Source organism: Pipistrellus hanaki (assembly GCF_964339955.1).
Source record: "Pipistrellus hanaki genome assembly, chromosome: 17".
NCBI lineage: Eukaryota > Metazoa > Chordata > Mammalia > Chiroptera > Vespertilionidae > Pipistrellus > Pipistrellus hanaki.
Window position 1 is genome coordinate 3,115,796 of NC_140519.1, and position 21,143 is coordinate 3,136,938.

Consider the following 21,143-nt stretch of genomic DNA (forward strand, 5'->3'; position numbering starts at 1 on the left):
ATGACACCCCGAGGCCGCAGTTTTATAGCGTGCTGCCCACAGGAGCAAAACTTGTTCTCTTTGCACTGTCCACCTTTGACCAACACAGATCTTTTTTCTTTTCTTTTTTTCTTTCTTTTTTTTTTTTGCTTATGCTTTTAAAAAAAAAAAAATTATTGATCATGGTATCACACAATTGTCCTCATTCCCCCATTCCCATCCCAAACCCCTTCCTACATATATCCCCACCCCCTTGTTGCCCATGGCCACTGGCTAGGCCCATTAGCATGCGCATAAGTCCTTTGGTTGATCTCTTCCCCTTACTCCCATCCTCCCCTACTTTCCCCTGAGGTTTGAGAGCCTGATCGCTGCTTCTCTTTCTCTGTGTCTGTTTTTGTTCATCAGTTTATGTTGTTCATTATTTCCTCTAGATGTGTGAGATCATGTGATCCAAGAAATACCCCTGTAAGAACCGAAACTGAGACAAGCCATAATGGTTATGCTGAGAGGCAAATGAATCAGTCTGAAGTGAGTTCCTTTCTGAGCCAACAGTTCTTTTGAGTCCAAATTTCAATGCCAAATAATTCCTTATGTGTACATGTCAGCCATGATATTTCAGATCTGGTTGGTGGACAAATGTTGGTGATGCAGGTCCGACCATCTGGTTTGGTCCTGGGCATCCTTCAGTGACACGCAGCTGCTGTCTGCTGGTATGGCGAGGCGTCATCAGCATCTTCCATCTCTGAATTGTTTCTCTTCTGTCTTCATGGCTGGAGCACTTCTGTCTATTCCTCTCTGTTACGGGATTCCAGATGGTCTCAGAGTTGTTTTCTGAAAATATACAAACATATTCTTGACCAAAAGTTAATAAAGGGATATTTTCTATAAATTTGACTTGGGATCCTTTTTCATATTTTTTTTTCCTCAAATGATTTTTCTCTAGCTTGTTTTGACACCATGTGTGTATTTTCATGGGTATCTTGCTGTTAGCATTTTGAATGAAGGTTAATTTTCTAAAGTACAAATCTTTTAGATGTAAATTATTTGCAGGATATTTTTCCTTACATGATATTCTTCCACTGTCACCCCCTTTTTTAATTTAAATAATGGGAGACTTTGGAAATTTTATAATGTAGTCTTTTGGAAATTTTATAATGTAGTCTTGATAGCTTTTACATTTTAATTATTTGTGCTAAACTATGACTGCTTTAGGTTCATAACATGTTATGCAATTTTACCATGAGACACTCTGCCAATAAGAATTTTTGTTAACACTTTAGGAACAGCTTTTTGTACAGTACAATCAGTTTTTCTAGAATATTCATTTATTTCCATTAGCCACACTAATTTCTTCTGAGAAATTGGCTACTATTCAACTGTCAGACTCAACACTCTAACAACAATCTTATTTACCATGTGTGTATTAGTGGAATTGATTATTTGCCTTCTTGAGAAGGGCCTAAGCATTCCTGCTACTAGGCTGGACTTGGATATTAAAAACCCACTTGCCCACACCTTGGGTACAAGACCTCTCAAACAAGTCTTGTTGCAGTGAGAGGGCAGCTGCTGTCAGCCAAGTCTCTGTCTGTTACCTGGGTCCCACTTTGAGCTGTGCATGGGAAGGGAAGCAGCCCTGGGGGCAGGAGACCTCCCTCAGAATAGGAGAAGGTTCAGGCTCCTGCCACGTTACAAGGGGGAGAGGGGTGGTAAGAGTCTATGCCCCAACTCTGTTGACACACAAGTTCTCTCCTGATGGCCTCTCTGCGACTGTGCCTGTCTTAGGTTGTTCCATCCTTGAGGAATCTTACCCGTCTCTGGCTAACCAGCCATCCTCCGGGGCCAAGCAGGGTGATGTGAGGTTTAGTTCTGTCTCCTTGGTAGCCTATGCCCCCATGGGCTCCATGCCCAGCACCTGCCTCGGGAACCCCTCACCTGCTGGCGAGGCCCGGGCACTGATCTTATATTTTTGGGAACTCATGTTTCTTCTCCAGAGAGGGCCCAGCTCACCCCATTGGGCAGGAGAGAGATCCATGGTACCAGCCACCATGGTGCTTCAGCCTCAGCATGAGCTGAAAGGTCAGGCAACAGTTGTGGGCACCTGGACCACAAGAAGAGGGTCATTTTTGGCCAAAGGGGCCAGATGGGCCACTATAGAATGCTCAGGTGCCTTCCCAGGGGTCCTCTGCATAGTGGGAGGGATGAAGTCCTTTCATGTCATTTTTTAAAAAATATATTTTATTGATTTTTCACAGAGAGGAAGAGAGAGGGATAGAGAGTTAGAAACATCGATGAGAGAGAATCATCGATCAGCTGCCTCTTGCACACCCCCTACTGGGGATGCGCCTGCAACCAAGGTACATGCCCCTGACCGGAATCGAACCCGGGACCTTTCAGTCCCCAGGCCGACGCTCTATCCACTGAGCCAAACTGGTCCCGGCTTTTCATGTCATTTTTAAATTGCTGCCAGACATTCAAAGGATTGGTTTGTATGTTTGTTTGGGATAATTGTACAATATGCTGTTGTAATTCTAAAATATCTAGAGATGTGTTACCTTTGTCTCCAAACACCAAAAATATATATATAAAATAAATGATTTTTTATTGATCTTATTCTAGGTCACAAACCAAACTCAACGAATTGGAAAGAATAACAATTAGGCAGATCTGTTCTATTTCTAATCCACGTAAGTAAGTCAACACACACACACACACACACACACACACACACACGCACACACACACACTTTTTAAAGAAAGAGTGTCGCTGTTCCTCCCTGGGCCCACGCAGGAAGTTGCTTGGCTAAGCCTCAGGAGCATCCTCACCTGCCGCCCCTGCAAAGTAGACACTGACGTCTACTACTCACGGACACAGAGGCCCCAGGGCTGAGCTTACCGCTCCCCACAGCTCTACGATAGGACAGTAACAAAGCACAAAACTCATTCTGTGCATAGCTGTCTTTACAGCCTCGGCAAAACAACTCAGGATAATGTTTATTTCTCTCCTTAAGGATATCACTTAGTATGAAATATGTTTATCCTGTTTGTCTCATCATCAGCTTATAGGTAAAAATTACATAATGCATTTACTACCCATTTTGACATTATTCTGTGTATATTTAAGTCTGTTTGGGGCTGTGTTTTATAAAGATTGTCATTTTATAGCAGTAATTCTGTCTCAACAAATGAAACATTTACTGCAGCAGCCAGTTTCATCTGGTATTCCATTGTATACAAGTAAGAACATGGAGGTCACCACTTTGTGAAAAGTTCTCTCTTCATACCAGTGCCTGTGAGGTGAGCTCTGTTAAGCAGGCCCCCACCAAGGCCGGCAGCCGTGCACAGCTCTCAGTTCAGGTGTTTCCTCCAGCTTCGACCTCAAACACTGCGCAGTCTCAGACCAGAGGGGCTTCCCTGGCGGCTGCGTTCTTCTGAGGCGGCCTTAGCACGAAGCTTTACAGGGCGCTGAGCTGTACAGGGATCGCTCCTTCCCTGCGTCTCCTGAGAACCTACTAGACTGCAAACACCTGAACGACCCAGACCCGGGCAGCACACCTGCTGGCATCAGGAAGACCCCGCAGCGGGCCCACGCACTTCGGGCCAGAAAACGGCACGAATGTACATGTAAGCACAGAAGGTTCTTCCCGCTGGAACTGCCGATCCCTGGTGCTTGTGTTTAATTCTAAGTGAATTGATCCCTGATGCTGGTCTGTAAGGACATGTACCTCCTCGCGCATGGAATGCTGGGCAAATCAAAGCAAAAGGACAACAGGACTGAGTCTCTTCTGAATCTAAATACACCGATTCACATTGTGTTCCTGAAACAGGGATATATCATTGTGTTGTTTCAGACATGTTTAGGGTTCACATACGTTACCACAATCTCACAGAGTGTCAGCTAGAACCCTCTGAGGATCCTCAAACCACATCAAAAGTGGTTGCTGTCTCATTAAACAAAAACAATGTGTGAGTATCAATGAACAGGCAGGTCAGGGTCTAGAGCACATGTGTCAAACACAAGGCTCATGGGCCAAATCCAGCCCGCCAGGCCTTGCAATGTGGCCCGCACCGCGCTGTCATCACTGCACTCCACTGTCAGTTTATGACATTGTCAGTTTATAACTGTTCAGTAAACCATTCGGCCCGCGATTTAGGCTGGATTTTAGATTTTGGCCCCTTCTCTGATAGAGTTCGACACCCCTAGTCTAGAGGGAAGTCTGGGGTGGTCTCCTGACCCGGCCAAGCACTGTCAGAGGGGGGCTTCTCAGGGATGGAGCAGGGCGGCCCCAGGTGAGCTCCCGGAGCCCTCTGTGCCCAGACCCCCAGCAGGTCTCCGCTGCGGTTATAACGTCACACACATGTGGTCCACAGTGAAGCGCGTGAAAGGAGACCTTCTGTATGAGCGAGTGTGCACAGCCACTCACTAGTCTAGCAGTGTGTTTATGAAGTCTCACGGCCTTGACAATGTCACACACTAAGTAAGCGAAAGGCTGACACGACAAAGGCGGTGCTCTTTGCCTGACCTCACAATGAACTAAGGAAAGACGTTTGCGTGCAGCTCAGAGATGTAAGCAGGTCACTGATTGCTCTCAACTACAGACCTGCTCTCCTCCATTTTCACTGGGTGGCCTGTGAGGGGCCCTGGAGCTGCGGCAATGATGGAGGCAGGTGTCCCAGCCGCCAGGTCGCACAGGGCAGTGATGCCTGAGCCCGTGGGTGAGTGGATGTGATGGTGTCGTCCCCAGAAGTTGGGGTCTGTGCGGCAGCGGCAGCTTGCGTAGCAGAGTCGGGGCCTCAAAAGCATGCCCCTCAATAAAAGCAGTGAGCACAGCGACAACTGTTCAAGATTGGAGTAGACATAAGTGGAATAAACAATGGGAAAGCAATAGAGAAAATCAATGAGACCCAAGGCTTGTTATAGGAAAAGATCCATATTATTGTCAAACCTTGACCAAGACTGATGAGAAAAAAAGGGAATTCAATGAGGAATTGTACACCAGTAATTTAAATAACCAAGACGAGTAAGAAATTCCGGGAAAGACACAGACTACCGACTCATAATAAATAAGTAATCAATAAAACCTGTCACCGTGAAAAGATTGAAATACTGGTAAGAAAATTCCCACAAGTAAAAGTTCAGGTCAAGACAGTCTCTGTTAATTTGTGCAAACATTTAAAGGAAAATTAACAATGTCTCTAAAAAATGGAAGAAGAGGGAACACTTCCTGACTCATGGTACCAGTGCACATTCCTGGTACCAACGCCGACCAAAGCGTCGAATCAGGAGGCCAGAACACTGCGGGCCAGCACCCGTCACCAGTAGACACGGAAGTGCTCGACCAAATCGTGGCACGGCTCCTGCCCATGGCCACGTGGGCCTCATCACAAATACCCCAGGTTGATTGAAAACTGGAAATCATTCACTGCATCACACTGTGTTACAGAACAAAAGACAAAGCCATGGCAAATCCCACGGGGCACACACGGAACACACGCGCACACACACACACACACACGCGCACACGCACACACACGCACGCACATGCATCCAAAAAACAATGAGAATCAAGGGCATAGATGCCTGTGAAACACTCCTCTCTGACCTCCGACCTCTGCCCTGGGCCACCCTCCGGACTAACCCAGACACTGCGTTGCCCTCGCATTCCCATTGTCAGCACATGCTTCCGCGTGCGGCTAAGATTCTTTCTGAAACTGGATAGTTAGTTGCTGTCAGTTTCCCTAAGATCCTGTTTTTCCCATGATCTTCTCAAACAGAAGTTATACTTTCTCTCATGTCCAAAGGGAGATGGAGCCGTGTGTGAAGTGGATACTGTTTTGGAAATAATAATCTAATGCATTTTCTTATTTCCCCCATAAATGCATGGATGAGCATTCCTCCGGAGCCGTGCTTCCCCGTTGGTCTGATCAGTAAGCACGTGCTCAGCTTCTCCCGGCACCTGGCATGTTTCCAGTTGCTTAGAGTGCGGGGAGAGCAGAACAAAACCCCATCCCCATGCAGCACACACTCCGTTAGGGGAGAGAGGGTGTGTACACGTGTGTGTGTCTGCACATGCATGTGTGTGTACAAGGTCACAAAGGAATAAAGCAGCCGGTGGGGAAGAGGAAGCAGGCGGGACTATATCTGATGGGTTTCCAGAAGCCTATCCGATTAAGTGAAACCCAGCAGAGACCTGAGTAAATGAGTATCCAGAAGGTGGATGGGGGGCGTGGAGGGGACGGACATATGGATAGACAAACAGGTGGAAGGGGGTTGGGCGGGAGGATGGATGGATGGATGGATGGACGGACAGACAGATGTTGGATGGATGGATAGGTAGATATGACAGCTGTTGGAGTTGCAAAGAGCAGTAGTTGGAGGTGTAATACTGATTTTAAATAATACACATTAGAGCTAGTACAGAGAGAGGCAGTAGTGTGTTCATTGAAATTTAGTTTAAAAAACCTCTAGGTGAGGAGTCACACATTGGGTGTAGTGAGGAAGAACAATGCGGGCTGTGGGGAGGTTATGGCTCTAGCAACAGCTGTTCATAAATGTCACACTTCGCTGAGCGTCTGCTGCGTGCTGCATGCCAGGTGCTAGCGTGCATTTCATCCTTTAGTCCTGCTGCTGCCTTAAAGAAGTGGGGTGTGTTTTTCCATTTCGCAGGCATGGTGGCTGGGTGACTTGAGAATACCCGCTTGGCTCACGAGTGACGTGGCCAGGATGGGGACCCGAGAGCGCCCTCCGAGGCCAGCTCCTGAGACTCCAGCTCCTCCACTCAGAGCACAACTCTTTCTCCTCAGTGACCAGAGAGGGTCCTTGGGGGTGCCACGGCCTCCCTGTTCACATCCACACCCAGTGTCCCCGAACAGGTGTCTAATAATAGTCTGACCATCTCAGCTTTCACCTAACCAAATGAAGAGGTTTCATTCCTTTTCCTATTACACACTGTCATCTCTTCCGTATAGAGTATTTTATTGTGAAGGAAACTAAAACCTTACATTGGAAAAGTTATATTAGTAACCAAACAACATCACACATGTCTAAAAGCATACATGCCACACATGGATGAACCTCAAACACAACATGCTGGACAAGAGAGGCCCATAACAACCCAAAGAGGAGAAACGTGTCTGCGCAGCTGACAGTCTACCTGTGTGACCTGAGGGGAGTGGGGGCGGGGGGGGGGGCCGAGGATGTCAGTGAGACCCAGATGCTGACATTGGTGCCTGTCTGCCAGGGGGAGGCACCCCGGGACTCATGAAGCTGGGCACTTAAAACAGGGTGTTTTGTGATACTTTTTAAAAATAGTGATAGATAGTGTATTTAATTTTCAAGAAAATTACCCATAATTTTGGACAAAACAAAAACCAGAGAACATGCGTTTGTTCTTGCTCATTAGAAAGCAAAGCGGCCATAATGTGCGTGTGGCCGCACTTGCTCGGACGGCACATTTCCATCCGCTGAGCTCGCCGCCAGGGCACGGCCTCGGCCGCCAGGCCTCTGTGCCACCGAAAGCCTTCTTGGCAGCCACGGTGGTGCTCACACGAATTTCTTACATTTTTTCTAAATCTTAAATTAAGTGAAGTCACCTGTGACAGTGTGGCTGCACCCGCGTTGTGAACATGTCTGTCTGGCCTCTGCGGGAAAGTGAATTTCAGACGAAGACACAGGCTGGCCTGGAGCCCCGCAGGACCAGCTCCTGGGAGCCCAGCCTCGCGCTCGTCCCGCGTCACACACCGGAGGGCGAGCACGGGCGGCCGGGGCTCCGGCTCCCGGGGGAGCCGTGGATGCCCGCGGAGCTGGGGCAGCGCCTGGTCCTCGGCGCCTTGGTGTCTGAGCCACGGAAGGCTGAGGGAGCGCCCTGAGAAGGGGTTCTGGGTTTGAAGGTTGTTCCAGTGAAGAGGGTACCCTGAACTTGGGGCTCCTTCTTTCCCGAGGTGCACCGCTGGGTGGGGGCAGCCACCACGTGGACGTGACCTGATGCTGGATGTGTAACGGCCTTTATCACCTAACAGCCTCGTCCTCAGGCTCCCAGCTCAGTGACAGGAACAGCAAGGTGCCCCGGTCTCACGTTTATCTCAATTCCCAATGGAAAAGGAGGCTCCGGGTGGAACACGTGGAAAAGCCGGGTGGCCGCTGCGCTGGCATCTGAAGTGGCGGAGTGCGGCCTGTGCCCGCCGGCTGCAGGGCACACCTGCAGAGTGAGGCCCAGCTGCCCAGGCCTGAGCCGGCTCCGGCTCCTCGCAGGCCCCATCTCCCGCCCCGGCCTGGCCTCGGCACCCCGACCAGGCTCCACACAAAGCCTGTCCTTTCAGGATGCACCACAGTCCGGGCTTGGCAAAGGCATTGCTGTGAGCCTGAGTGAGACGGAGGCCACGGAGGGGGCAGAGCCCTGCGGGGCTCGGAGGTCCGGGTCCCACCTGTGAGCCTGAGCCATGAGGAGGTCACAGTTTGATTCCTGGTCAGGGCCCATATGGGAGGCAACAGATGCAGGTTTCTTTTTCACATTGATGTTTCTCTTTCTGTTTCTCCTTCTCCCTTCAACTCTCTCTAAAATTAACTAAAAATAACAAACGAAGAGCAAAGCTGGAGGGCTCTGATTCCACAGCTTTCCACAGAGCCCATGACCACACAGGCAGGGCACAGAGTCCAGGGTAAAGCCTCACCCTCACTGAGCTGCCTAATGCCTTTGGCAAAGGGAGCCAAGAGCCTTTACTGGGGGAGGGGGGCGGGGCGGGGAGGAGCAGGGGGGCGTCTTTTCAGCACTCGGCGCTGGGAGAACCGGCTGTCCACAGTAAAAACACGGTGGCCCTTTCCTGACACCTTTTCTGAGAATCGTCTCAGGACGGACCCAGGACCCAGTGGGCACCGAATCCTGCAAAGCTCTGAGAGCACACCGGCCGCCCTCCGCGCTTTGGCAGTGACCTGGCTGTGACAGGGCCGCACAGGCGATGGCGGAGCGGGTTTCCACAGCTTTGGGCCACATCAGCCTCCGTTTCTGAAGGCAAGGCCACCGCCCACCCAGAGGGAGCGTCAGGGTGGAGCGGCATGGAGACACCTTTCTGGAGGTCACTCTGGGAGTGTCAGAACCTCCATCGCCATGAACAGACGGCCAAGCCCATTTCTGTAACAAGAGCCCCCAAATCCTCAGGAGATCGCCCTCAGGGCGCTGGACAGGAGGCCGGCAGCACCCTTTCCGGACAGAGCACGGAGCACACTGCGGGCTGCGAGCGGTCACGGTGCCCAGAGGGCGGCGCTGCGGCTGGTGCCCAGGAGAGAGCGACCTTTGACAGTCACTGTCCCTCTCAGAGCCACACAACAAGCTCTGAGCCCAGCGTCACGCACAACTCGGAGCAGCTCTTTGTCTAACAGAGAAGCAGCACCTTCAAACGCCTCTGGGAGCGCGCACAGGGCTACGGTGGTGAACTCTGTCTCTTGTGAGCCCCTTAGGGAGGCAGAATGTTGTTTCAAGAACTTTTTAATCTAAAAACAAAACAAAAGCCAGATTTATTTATCATGTCTGGGTTGCCGTCAATATTTGTTACTAATTCCACCTACAAACTGGCTATGTTAGTTACCTGTTCTGTACAGTTCATGGGAGTCTTTTAAAGAAACAGCGACACCGTGAAATATGGTGTGTTTTCTATATTTTAAAGTGCAACATATATTGTGGTTGTGCTTACAGCTGTGCCATTTTTATTGCTGGGTGGTGGCGACAGTGGCCACGTGCTCCTGCGGCTCTCTGAGCAGTAAATGCTGTCCTCGGGCCTCGTGCTCACCGTGTGTGATCTTGCCATCTGCTTACTCGTATGAAACTGGGTTTGTATTAGACTCAGTGTAACCCTGTTTATCCATGTATGCCACATGTGTCTTAAAATCAGGGGCCTTATTTTATTTATCTCTGCGTCTCCCACATATGATGGGAAACTTTGCACAAACACGTTGTCTTATAAATGTGGGTGGACGGCGCCCAGGGCGCTCGGTGGAAGACAGGCCTCTGTTCCGTGTGCTCAGCGCGGCCTCGGCGTGACTCAGGGTCTCCCAGGCTGTCACTGTGACTGAGGCATCAGACCCTGCACAGCCGGCCGGTGCAGCACAGGGACTGAGGTCATCCTAAGCACCGGGAGGTCACTGGTTCGATTCCAGGTGAGGGCTAGTGCCTATGGGGCTCAATCCTCAGGAGGCAGCCAATCGTGCTTCTCTCTCGTCAATGTTTCTCTTCCTCTTTTGCCTTCTCTCTAAAATCAATAAAAACACTTTTGAAAATACTGCATAAAGAATTTTGAAGATATTTAGCTCTTAGTCACTGACCATTAGTTCTAAATTAACACAAGATATTGAGCCGCCGGCAATCACTGCTTGATGAAACTGACATTTAACTAGAGTCGAAGAAAGTAGCTCCAGTTACTATTGCCAATCACTTCTCACTTCTTTAAAGGATTCTATTTTAAGTAATGCCTTCTAACTGCATAAGTAAAAATGAATGTTAATATTTTACCCTCTAAATGTGTTTATATGTGACTACTTAACCACATATACAAAGTTTATCATTGAAACAGATAGACACATCTACTAAGGTTCATTCTCATTCCTGTGATTGACTTGGTTATTGTAATATTCAATCTCCAACAGCTGGTGTGAAAGCAGGCCCTGGGATGGCCTATGTTGTTTCCCTCTGCTCTTGGCCTCCTGGCTGACCTGTGGCCCCTCTGCCTCTCCCTTCTGCGTTTGACTTTGAGGCTGACTGTGAACTGGAAGGGAGGGGAGCGCGCTGGTCCTGGACCATGATGATGATGACAGAGGGGAGCACCGGGCAAACTAGCAGGAAACAAGCCTCAGGAGCATGAAGGGCCGGGTGGGGGGGCGGGGGGGTGCTGCCATCCCAGGGCGGGGGATGGGGGGGTGCCTGTGGAGCTGGACAGCTCTCTGTTGACTTGAAAATGCAATGACTCCATCTCAGATAGTGTCTATCCATCGGCTCCTGTTACTTCCAAAGGACCTGCAGGAGAAATCCCTGGGAGGGCCCCCCCCCCCCGCAGTCCACCGCTGCCCCCGCTGCCCCCTGCTGCCCCCACTCCAGCCTCACTGTGCCTGGCACCACGGGCCTTACGTTACCTAGTTGCAGCAGAGTGAGAAGTAAGTGGACATATTTCATAACCTTCCCAGCGACAGAAAGCTTGTTTTTCAGGGAGGCTGGCGAAGCAGTTTGGGATTCACCATGCCGCACAGAGACAATGCTAACGCACAGATCTGCCTGGATGTCTGAGCGGAGATTCCGAAACCATTCAATCAGGATTCTGAAGCCCAAAGCAGGTTTCCAGACACATGTAGACACATGACCACTCAATCCAGCTTGGAAGGAGCTCACCCTTGCCTTGACCTTCCAGCCAGGGACCCCGGGAAGCTCCCCCTGTGGAGTCCCCCCTCCGTGGTGATGGGTGGGCACGCTGCTGCGTGTGGACCAGACGCCTGCATCAGGGAGACAGTGGTGGAATCCGGGTCCGCACATTCTGACCTGGGAACATGGACGGCGTGAGGTCATGATGAGCCTGGTGTGGGAGAACCTGCCCCCACTCTTACCATGTGAGCCACCTCTGGCCTTAATCCATCCTCACACCTGAGCTGCCAGCTGCCTGCGTTCGTACCCACCCGCATCGCCTGGCCCTCAAAGGCCTGGGACGTGGAGCTTAGCCTGCGCTTTGAGTGAAATGCCACATCAACAGCATTGTCTGGTCACAGGTACTTGTCAAACTCGTCACGCAGATGAAGTAAGGTAGGTAGATAAGGAAGTTAAACGTATTGGAATCTTCAGCATAAACAGCATGGAAGTCACTCTTCTTTTTCTATGTGGAAAGTGTGCTCACATATTAGACACGGAGATTGTCATCATGTGATTTTTGCTAACAGCTTAAAATAACCTCCCCTGAGACGGAAATGTCAATTGGTTTACTTTAAAACGAAGGGCAGACAGTTGCTGGTGAATATGCACAAAGTTCATGCATTAGCTCAGCTGAGCTGTCCTCTTAGACACAGGCCTCGGTGACCCAAGGCCTCTGGCCCAGCTACCAGGGGCAAAAACATGACCGTGGAGGCCAAGGACGCCCGTAGATAAGGCCAAATTTGACCTCTTTTTGATGAGAGCAGTGACGTCCATGAGCACGGGGCCAGCTTGTAAGTGCCGCTGGGGGTGGCATGTGCGCTCTCACCTCACACTGGGCTCAATGTGCTGTTTTGTAGGATTTTACATCAGGGTTCGGAATGACAGTGCCTGTCACCTAAAGCACCACTCCCTGGCTTATCCCCCGGTGCACTGGGTTCACAAAACAGGTGGGGTGTGTCTCCCCCTCTTCTGTAGTCGGGACAACTTGGGAGAAATTCATATTTTTCAAATACTTGGTAGAAAGTGCCGGTAAAACCATTCAGAACTGGAGATTTCTTTTTCAGGATACATTTTTAGAATAAGTTCCGTTCATGTTGTAATTATAGGACTCTTCTGGTTAACTATTTCATCTTCGGGGACTTTTAAGAGTTTGAGGTTTTCAAGGAATTGGTCCATTTGGAGTTGATGAATATATGTGAGTCCTTCCACGTCTGTGAGTCCATCCTAACAGCCTTTTATTTGGACATGGTCATTTGTGTTTTCTCTCTTTGTTCCTTGTCAATCTCACTGAAGTTTTATCGGATTTATTGATCTTTTCAAGTAACTAGCTTTTGTTATTATTGATTTCTCTATGGATTTTTTTATTTGCAATTTATTTCTGCTGCCTTTATTATTCCTTCTATTGGCTTGATTTATAGGCCCATAAGATGGAAGCGTAGGCCATTGATTAGAGACCAATCTTCTTTTGTGATATGAGCATTTAACATGCATTTCTTCTTAATATTTCATGAGCTGCACCACACATTTTCATTTTCAGTTGGTTAAAAATATTTTCTAATTTCTCTTGAAAGGTCATCTTTGTGCCTGGATTGCTGATGAGTGTGATGTTCGCTCTCCACATGCCTGGCAGCCGCCCGGCTCTGATGTCCATTTAGGTTTTGGCCGGGCAGCGGGCGTCCCCCCAGCACAGGCCTCCCCGGGGCGCGGGCCATGAAGGCCTGTTCCAGGGTGCGGGTGCGGGTGCCGGTGTGCCCGCGTCTGAGAGATGAGGTGGCGAGGTGCTGGGTGCCAGTCTCTGAACTCCCGCACCTGTTAGAGCAGGGGCAGCGCCGTGTCCGCTGTGGGGGCTGCGTCTGTTCAGTTCCTCCTCTGGTCCCTGTCTCCCCCCTCACTTCTGAGCCCCTCCCTGTGCTGTAGGCCACTCATCCTCTTGTGTCTAACCCATCTGTCCCGGGCGCTGGAATGTAGTTCCTTATACACAGAACACATAGGTCATGACTTATCTCTTTATCCGTGTTGTATGCATTCTGACTCTTTCTTTGATTTAATTTATCTGTTCAAATCATTTACATTTGATATGATCATTGATATATTTGGATACAGGCCTACACTTTTGTTAATTTTTTTATTATATATTTTATTGATTTTGTACAGAGAAGAAGGGAGAGAGATAGAGAGTTAGAAACATCGATGAGAGAGAGTCATCGATCAGCTGCCTCTTGCACACCCCCTACTGGGGATATGCCCATAACCAAGGTACATGCCCTTGACCAGAATCAAACCCGGGACTCTTCAGTCCCCAAGCCGACGCTCTATCCATTGAGCCAAACCGGTCTTGGCAACACTTTTGTTATTTTTATAACCTCTGTTTTTCATTTCCCTTTTTCCGTTCCCACATTCTCTTTGCTTATTTGTACATTTTTAGCTTGACTGTATCTCTGTACATTTTAGGGGTTGCTCTGGGTCACATGCATACGTACGTACGTACGTGTGTGATGTACATGTTTAGCTTTCTACAATCTGCTCTAAATCAGCGTGTTGTGCCTGAAGGTGGAAGAAGCTGCCACCACGCAGGTCTCTCCCCGGTGCCATCACAGACTGAGAACCTGCAGACCAGGCTGCCTTCCACGCAAGCTGAGATTTCGTGATCCTCATGGGCCGGGGCTTCCCGCTGTTCTGGATTTTCTGAAGATGCTGTTCTGAGCCCCTTGTTCTGGTTTAAACTCTACAGAGGGTGTTGTTGTTGTTGTTGGCAGGTGATTGAGACCCAGGGGTTCTGGCCACTAGTCTAACCAGCCGCCTGCCCGGGCCAGTCCACTCTCGAGGTTTCCCTGCGGCTCCTCCTGTGCCTCCATCTGCTGCAGGGCGGGGAGGCGACCGTGGTGGCTCTCAGCCAAGGTTCTGCTCCAGTCCCTCTCCCGCCCTCCCCAGAGCAGGCGCCCAGGCGAGCACGGCAACCAGCGGCCTGGCTCTGTCCACTGAGCGCCTCTCTTTCTCCATCTCTGGTTCTTTCAGTCTTTTAGACTCTCCTGGGCTCCCCTCACTCCTCTGGGGAAAAGAGAGCACTTTACGCACCCCTGCCTGACCCTGACCCTGACCCTGACCCTACTGTGCCCGCACCACCGGAGGGCACGAGGACAGACAGATCCTGCGGGACCCAGGCCAGGACCACACCCTCCTCCCTGTGTGGGTGCCGGTGCCGCCGCCGGGCCCGTGGGCTGGAACCCCACTTCAGCTACAAAAAATTGTTAGGATCAACATGAAACTCTAGTTCCACGTGTCCAGGAGCTGCTCACGCCCAGCCAGGACCCCCCTCCCCCCCGTCTCCCCTCCTCTCCCCCTCCCCCCTGGCTTCCCAGTGACTGCAGTCAGCAAGTGTCCATCCCAGGACCTCTCAGAGCCCATGTGTTTCCACACACGACGCCTGCGGGGTCACTGAGCTGGTGATGAGGCAGAGCGGAGGGCGTGGGCACTGCAGGGAGAGGGCAGAGGGCAGGAGTGAGTGGTGATGGGAGACCTGACGGGGCGGTGGAACAATCAATACACAGACCATGTGCACCCGAAGCCTGTGTGATCTTATTAACGTCACCCCAATAAGTTCAATAAAAATAGGGTTCTTAATACCAACATTTATTAATATTTATTAAACATGTGGCTTTCACGTGCAAGAGGGCAAAAGAATGTGTGTACCTGTACAACCAGGTATATGCTTACATGCCTATGAAATGGATATACATATCCATTCATATATGTTCATATGTTATATGTAAAGCTACACAATGTATTCATGGAAGAGGCATGAAGTTTTAAGGCAGGAGGGGCAGTGAGGAGACTACAGAATATCCCATTTATACACGGTGAGAGTGACAATGAGTAAGTGCATGAAGTTCAGGGCGGGTCTCAGGAAACACAAGGCTAAGAAATGCTGATGGAGAAGCCTGGGCCCAGACAACACTTCACTGCCCTGTGTTGGGGCATCGCCTGTGTCATCAGTCAGTCCGTTCACTCACTCACTCACTCACTCACCGGTTGTAATTCACTCCTAGAACATTGTCAGTCAGTCATATGTTGTGCTCTCATGTGCCATATGCTGTTCTGAGAATTAAAAATTCCAAATGGAACCAGACCAATTCTCAAGGACACTTTTACCTAAAAGGTCAAATTCATTTCACATGGTCTCGTACTTGCACTCTGGGTCCTTCTCTTCCTTCCCACGATGATATGAAGACCAGCCTCAGACTCATTCCATTAGCCACCTGAGTCCTCCCAGGGCCCCAGGAGCCGACCAAACACCTGCTCACTGCGGGGCCCTCACTGGCGTCACTGAGACCCACAGCTCGCAGGCCTGAAGCCTCGGGATCTCCAGGCCAGCCCCTCCTGCACGCCCAGGCTCCTGCAGAGTGGAAGTCTGTGCCAATATGTATCCTTGTGATTAAAACATTTTTGTACATAGATTTATTTAAGCTACTTAACAAAAAAAGGAAAAAGTTAGTTTGAGAGAAACTGAAATCATGACTCCTTAGAAACAAGATTTAAGTAATTTGAATTAGAAATATAGCCAACAATAGAAAGAGCAAACCAAACGGAGCTGTGATCAACTATGCCACCAACCCCTTAATTCCTTCTGCAGCCCATGTCCACCAGAGCCCGTGATCCACCAGAGCCCATGGTCCACCAGAACCTGTGGTCCACCAGAGCCCATGTCCATCAGAGCCCATGTCCACCAGAGCCCACGTCCACCAGAGCCCATGGTCCACCAGATCCCATGGTCCATCAGAGCCCGTGTTCCATCAGAGCCCACATCCACCAGAGCCCATGTCCACCAGAGCCCATGGTCCACCAGATCCCATGGTCCATCAGAGCCCACGTCCACCAGAGCCCATGGTCCACCAGAGCCCATGGTCCACCAGATCCCATGGTCCATCAGAGCCCACGTCCACCAGAGCCCATGGTCCACCAGAGCCCATGGTCCACCAGATCCCATGGTCCATCAGAGCCTGTGTTCCATCAGAACCCACGTCCACCAGAGCCCATGGTCCACCAGATCCCATGGTCCATCAGAGCCCATGTTCCATCAGAGCCCACATCCACCAGAGCCCATGTCCACCAGAGCCCATGGTCCACCAGAGCCCATGGTCCACCAGAGCCCATGGTCCACCAGATCCCATGGTCCATCAGAGCCCGTGTTCCATCAGAGCCCACATCCACCAGAGCCCATGTCCACCAGAGCCCATGGTCCACCAGATCCCATGGTCCATCAGAGCCCATGTCCACCAGAGCCCATGGTCCACCAGAGCCCATGGTCCACCAGATCCCATGGTCTATCAGAGCCCGTGTTCCATCAGAACCCACGTCCACCAGAGCCCATGGTCCACCAGATCCCATGGTCCATCAGAGCCCATGTTCCATCAGAGCCCACATCCACCAGAGCCCATGTCCACCAGAGCCCATGGTCCACCAGAGCCCATGGTCCACCAGAGCCCATGGTCCACCAGATCCCATGGTCCATCAGAGCCCGTGTTCCATCAGAGCCCACATCCACCAGAGCCCATGTCCACCAGAGCCCATGGTCCACCAGATCCCATGGTCCATCAGAGCCCATGTCCACCAGAGCCCATGGTCCACCAGAGCCCATGGTCCACTAGATCCCATGGTCCATCAGAGCCCGTGTTCCATCAGAACCCACGTCCACCAGAGCCCATGGTCCACCAGATCCCATGGTCCATCAGAGCCCATGTTCCATCAGAGCCCACATCCACCAGAGCCCATGTCCACCAGAGCCCATGGTCCACCAGAGCCCATGGTCCACCAGAGCCCATGGTCCACCAGATCCCATGGTCCATCAGAGCCCGTGTTCCATCAGAGCCCACATCCACCAGAGCCCATGTCCACCAGAGCCCATGGTCCACCAGATCCCATGGTCCATCAGAGCCCATGTCCACCAGAGCCCATGGTCCACCAGAGCCCATGGTCCACCAGATCCCATGGTCCATCAGAGCCCGTGTTCCATCAGAACCCACGTCCACCAGAGCCCATGGTCCACCAGATCCCATGGTCCATCAGAGCCCATGTTCCATCAGAGCCCACATCCACCAGAGCCCATGTCCACCAGAGCCCATGGTCCACCAGAGCCCATGGTCCACCAGAGCCCATGGTCCACCAGAGCCCATGGTCCACCAGAGCCCATGGTCCACCAGATCCCATGGTCCATCAGAGCCCGTGTTCCATCAGAGCCCATGGTCCACCAGATCCCATGGTCCATCAGAGCCAGTGTTCCATCAGAGCCCACGTCCACCAGAGCCCATGGTCCACCAGATCCCATGGTCCATCAGAGCCCACATCCACCAGAGCCTATGTCCACCAGAGCTCGTGGTCCACCAGATCACATGGTTCATCAGAGCCAGTGGTCCACCAGAGCCCATGTCCACCAGAGCCCATGGTCTACCAGAGCCGATGTCCACCAGAGCCCGTGGTCCATCAGATTCCATGGTCCATCAGAGCCCATGGTCCACCAGAGCCCACGTCCACCAGAACCTGTGGCCCATCAGAGCCCGTGCTCCACCAGATCCCATGGTCCACCAGGGAAAGAAGGAAATACACAGAGCAATGTAGTGAGAAGTGCTCGGAAGGCCAATAAGCAAAAAGAGGGGTTGGGATGTGACTGAGAGCCTGCATGAGAGAGGGCACTTTGGATGCTCACATTTGGGAGACTGACCAATGAGGGGTGTCAGCCAGCCCAGTGAGGCTCATTGCACTGACTCATTGGCCCCTACTTTGGACAGCACTCCAGCCAAGCCAGCCAACCGCTGCCGGCTGGGCCCATGCTGGAAGGACCCCCAGCCGAAGGCCTGACGGGGTTATGGAGCCACATGAGCACCTCCCGAGTCCCCGGGCCTGGCAGCGCTGCGGCCCTGCGCCCTCCTCTCAGTTCACCCACGGAATCTTTCCTGTCAATGAAATGAGGCTGAGCCAAAGGCACTATCAAATCCTTCCAGACTGAAGAAGGTTTTACAAAACACTTTTCATATGGAGAGACAAAGGAAGCATTGACCAGACACCCTGCCTGATGAGACCCTTCCTGAGGATAAGGTCTCACTTCGCGTTTAGATTTTGTATTTTCCTAAAAACAAGATCTACACTCCTCACAATTTATGCGAAAATATATACACACTGAATCCATTGAGATCCTCCCTGTAGCTCTTGTTACTTACAAATGAGGTTGTGACTGCAAGTCTGTGAGCTCCTGGTCCCGCTGACAGAGCTCCGTAAGCCCTCTCCTCACAGTGCAAAGATACCCAAATTCAGGATGCTTTGCCGTGAGGAGAAATCAATAGGCAATTCCTTTTTAGGGAAACTTCTTCCTAAGAAACATCACTCTTCTCAAATGAATGATATTTACCATATTAACAAAAACTCTGCCACAGGAGGGTTATAATTCACACGACCTTGTTTATACCATCTTTTCAGAACTAAGTGTCTGCGTCTCATTGTCTCACAGCGTATACCAGCTCCTACAATGTGGGGCTTACCTGTGCGGGGGAGAGAAGGTCAGGAAAGAGAACAAGCAAATGGATGCTTTGGGGCTCACACCCCCTTATCAGTTACTGGGAATTGAGAGCACTGACCAGCGTTAGGCAGCAGTGTAAGGGTTAACAGAGGACATTTCACAGACACGTCTAAGAAATCATTGTCTATCCGGCTCAGCAGTGCTTTTCCAAGCAGAACCCACCTGCTCCGCTCCACATCCCCCAGGAGCTGCAGGAGCTTTGGCTTGTCCCCTCCCTCAGACCCTGAGCAACTTAGAGCTACTTCCTGGGGGGGAGGGGAGGGAGAGCAGCCCAGCCACATCCTCTCACGTCCTTGGACTTGAAAGGGATTTTATTTCTTTTCTGAAATGTTCAGTTTTATAAAAACGGAAAGCTATTCCTACACGAGCTGCACTCCCGCTGTTCCCAGTTCTGTGAAACGGCCCAGGACAGTCTCCTGGGGCGAGGCCTCCTGCTGAGGGGGATCTGGAGCAGGAGTGACCCCTCTGCCAGCAGGGATGCTCCCTCAGCACCCAGCACCCACAGAGCCGCCGATGCCCCTCACCCTCCACCACCCAGTCACTGTTTGGAGGGAGCAGTTCACAACTAGTACCTTTTCCCCACCATATGGTATCTGTTTGCTTCTTCATTGAGTGTCTCCGATATTAAATAAAAACATTTCTCAAGGATGGAAATTTGTCTAAATATTGTATGGATGCCCCACAGCAAGGCAGTGCCTGACTGATTATAGTGGGGGCAGGGAGAGAAAGAGGGGGGAGGAGAGAGAGGGATGGTGAGAAGGAGAGGGAGAAGAACAAGGAGAGGGAGGGGAAGGGGGAGAGGAGAGAGGGAGGGGAAGGGGAAGGGAAAAAGGGGCAAGGGAGGGCAGGCACGGGGAGGGCAGGGGAGGGCAGGGGAGGGGGATGGCAGGTTCAGGGGAGGGCAGAGTAGGGCATGGAGGGCAGGAGAGGGCAGAGGAGGGCAGAGGAGGGAAGGGGAGGGCAGGTGCAGGAGAGGACAGGCACAGGAGAGGGCAGAGGAGGGCAGAGGAGGGCAGAGGAGGGCAGGTACAGAAGAGGGCAGGCGCAGGGAGGGCAGGGGCTGTGAGGAGCCAGGTCCTAGAGCAGTGGAGCAGCCATAGAGAGAGCAGCTGTCACAGCCGCATCATACACAGGAGGCTCCGTCTCCTCTCCCAGAGCCTTGGGCTGGAGCGTGTGGTCATGTGTGCAGGGGCACCGTGGTCAGCAGGGTTGTGGGAGAGGCGGTCACACCCTGTAAGTGCACGGCGATGGCTGGGAGGCGAATGATCAGTAATTGGATGGGCACCCATGCCAGGCATGAGGCTCCCTGAGTGCACGCAGTGCCCCAGAGCGGGCCATGGCTGCTCGCAGGCTCCCTCACCTCCTGGGCACACAGGACACGCCGTGGCCCAGGGGACAAAACAACGTGGACCCAGGCTCAAAGGGCCTGTTAGGAACCCACACCAAAGCTGAAGGAGGAAGCAACCCCGGGGCTAGTTACAGGCAGCCTGGGTGAGGGGCGTCACTGCTCCCCAACAGCGCTCTCCCTGCAGGGGGTCTCCCCCACCACCAGGGCCGCACCTTTGCCAGGCCCAGGCGTTAGAGAGAACGCCAGGAAAGCAGACCCCGTGCTCAGGGGAAGTGGGATGATTATGTGGGTCCAAAGGTCACTGGACCACTCCTCTAGCTAAGTGGTTATTCCAGGAGCCCGGCCCCCTGTGAGACCTTCCAGGAGACCTGGCTGTACTTCTAGACAAAGCTATGGTGGCAGGGCTGAGGCAGAGGCCATTAGAGGCCAAGAAGGAAGGGCGGTTGTGGGTGATCAGGCTGGGGGGGGGGGGGGGAGTGGCCATTGGGGGTAAGCAGACCAGCAGAGGGGCCAGTTGGGGGCAAGCAGGCCATCAGTGGGGGTCAGTTGGAGGTGATCAGGCCAATGGGGAGGGGAGGTGGGAGCGAGTAGGCCAGCAGGAGAGGCAGTTGGGGGTGAGCAGGTCAGCAGGGAGGCAGTTAGGGGCAAGCACACTGGCATGGGTGGAAGTTGGGGTGATCAGGATGCTGGGGGCGCATTTGGGGGGAACAGGCCAGTGGCAGGGAGCAGTTGGGGGTAAGCAGGCCAGCAGGCAGAGTGGTTAGGGGCAATCAGGCAGGTAGGCAGGCAGGTGAGCAGTTAGGAGCCAGCAGTCCCAGATTTTAAGAGGGATGTCCAACTGCTGGTTTAGGCCCAATCCCTGTAAACT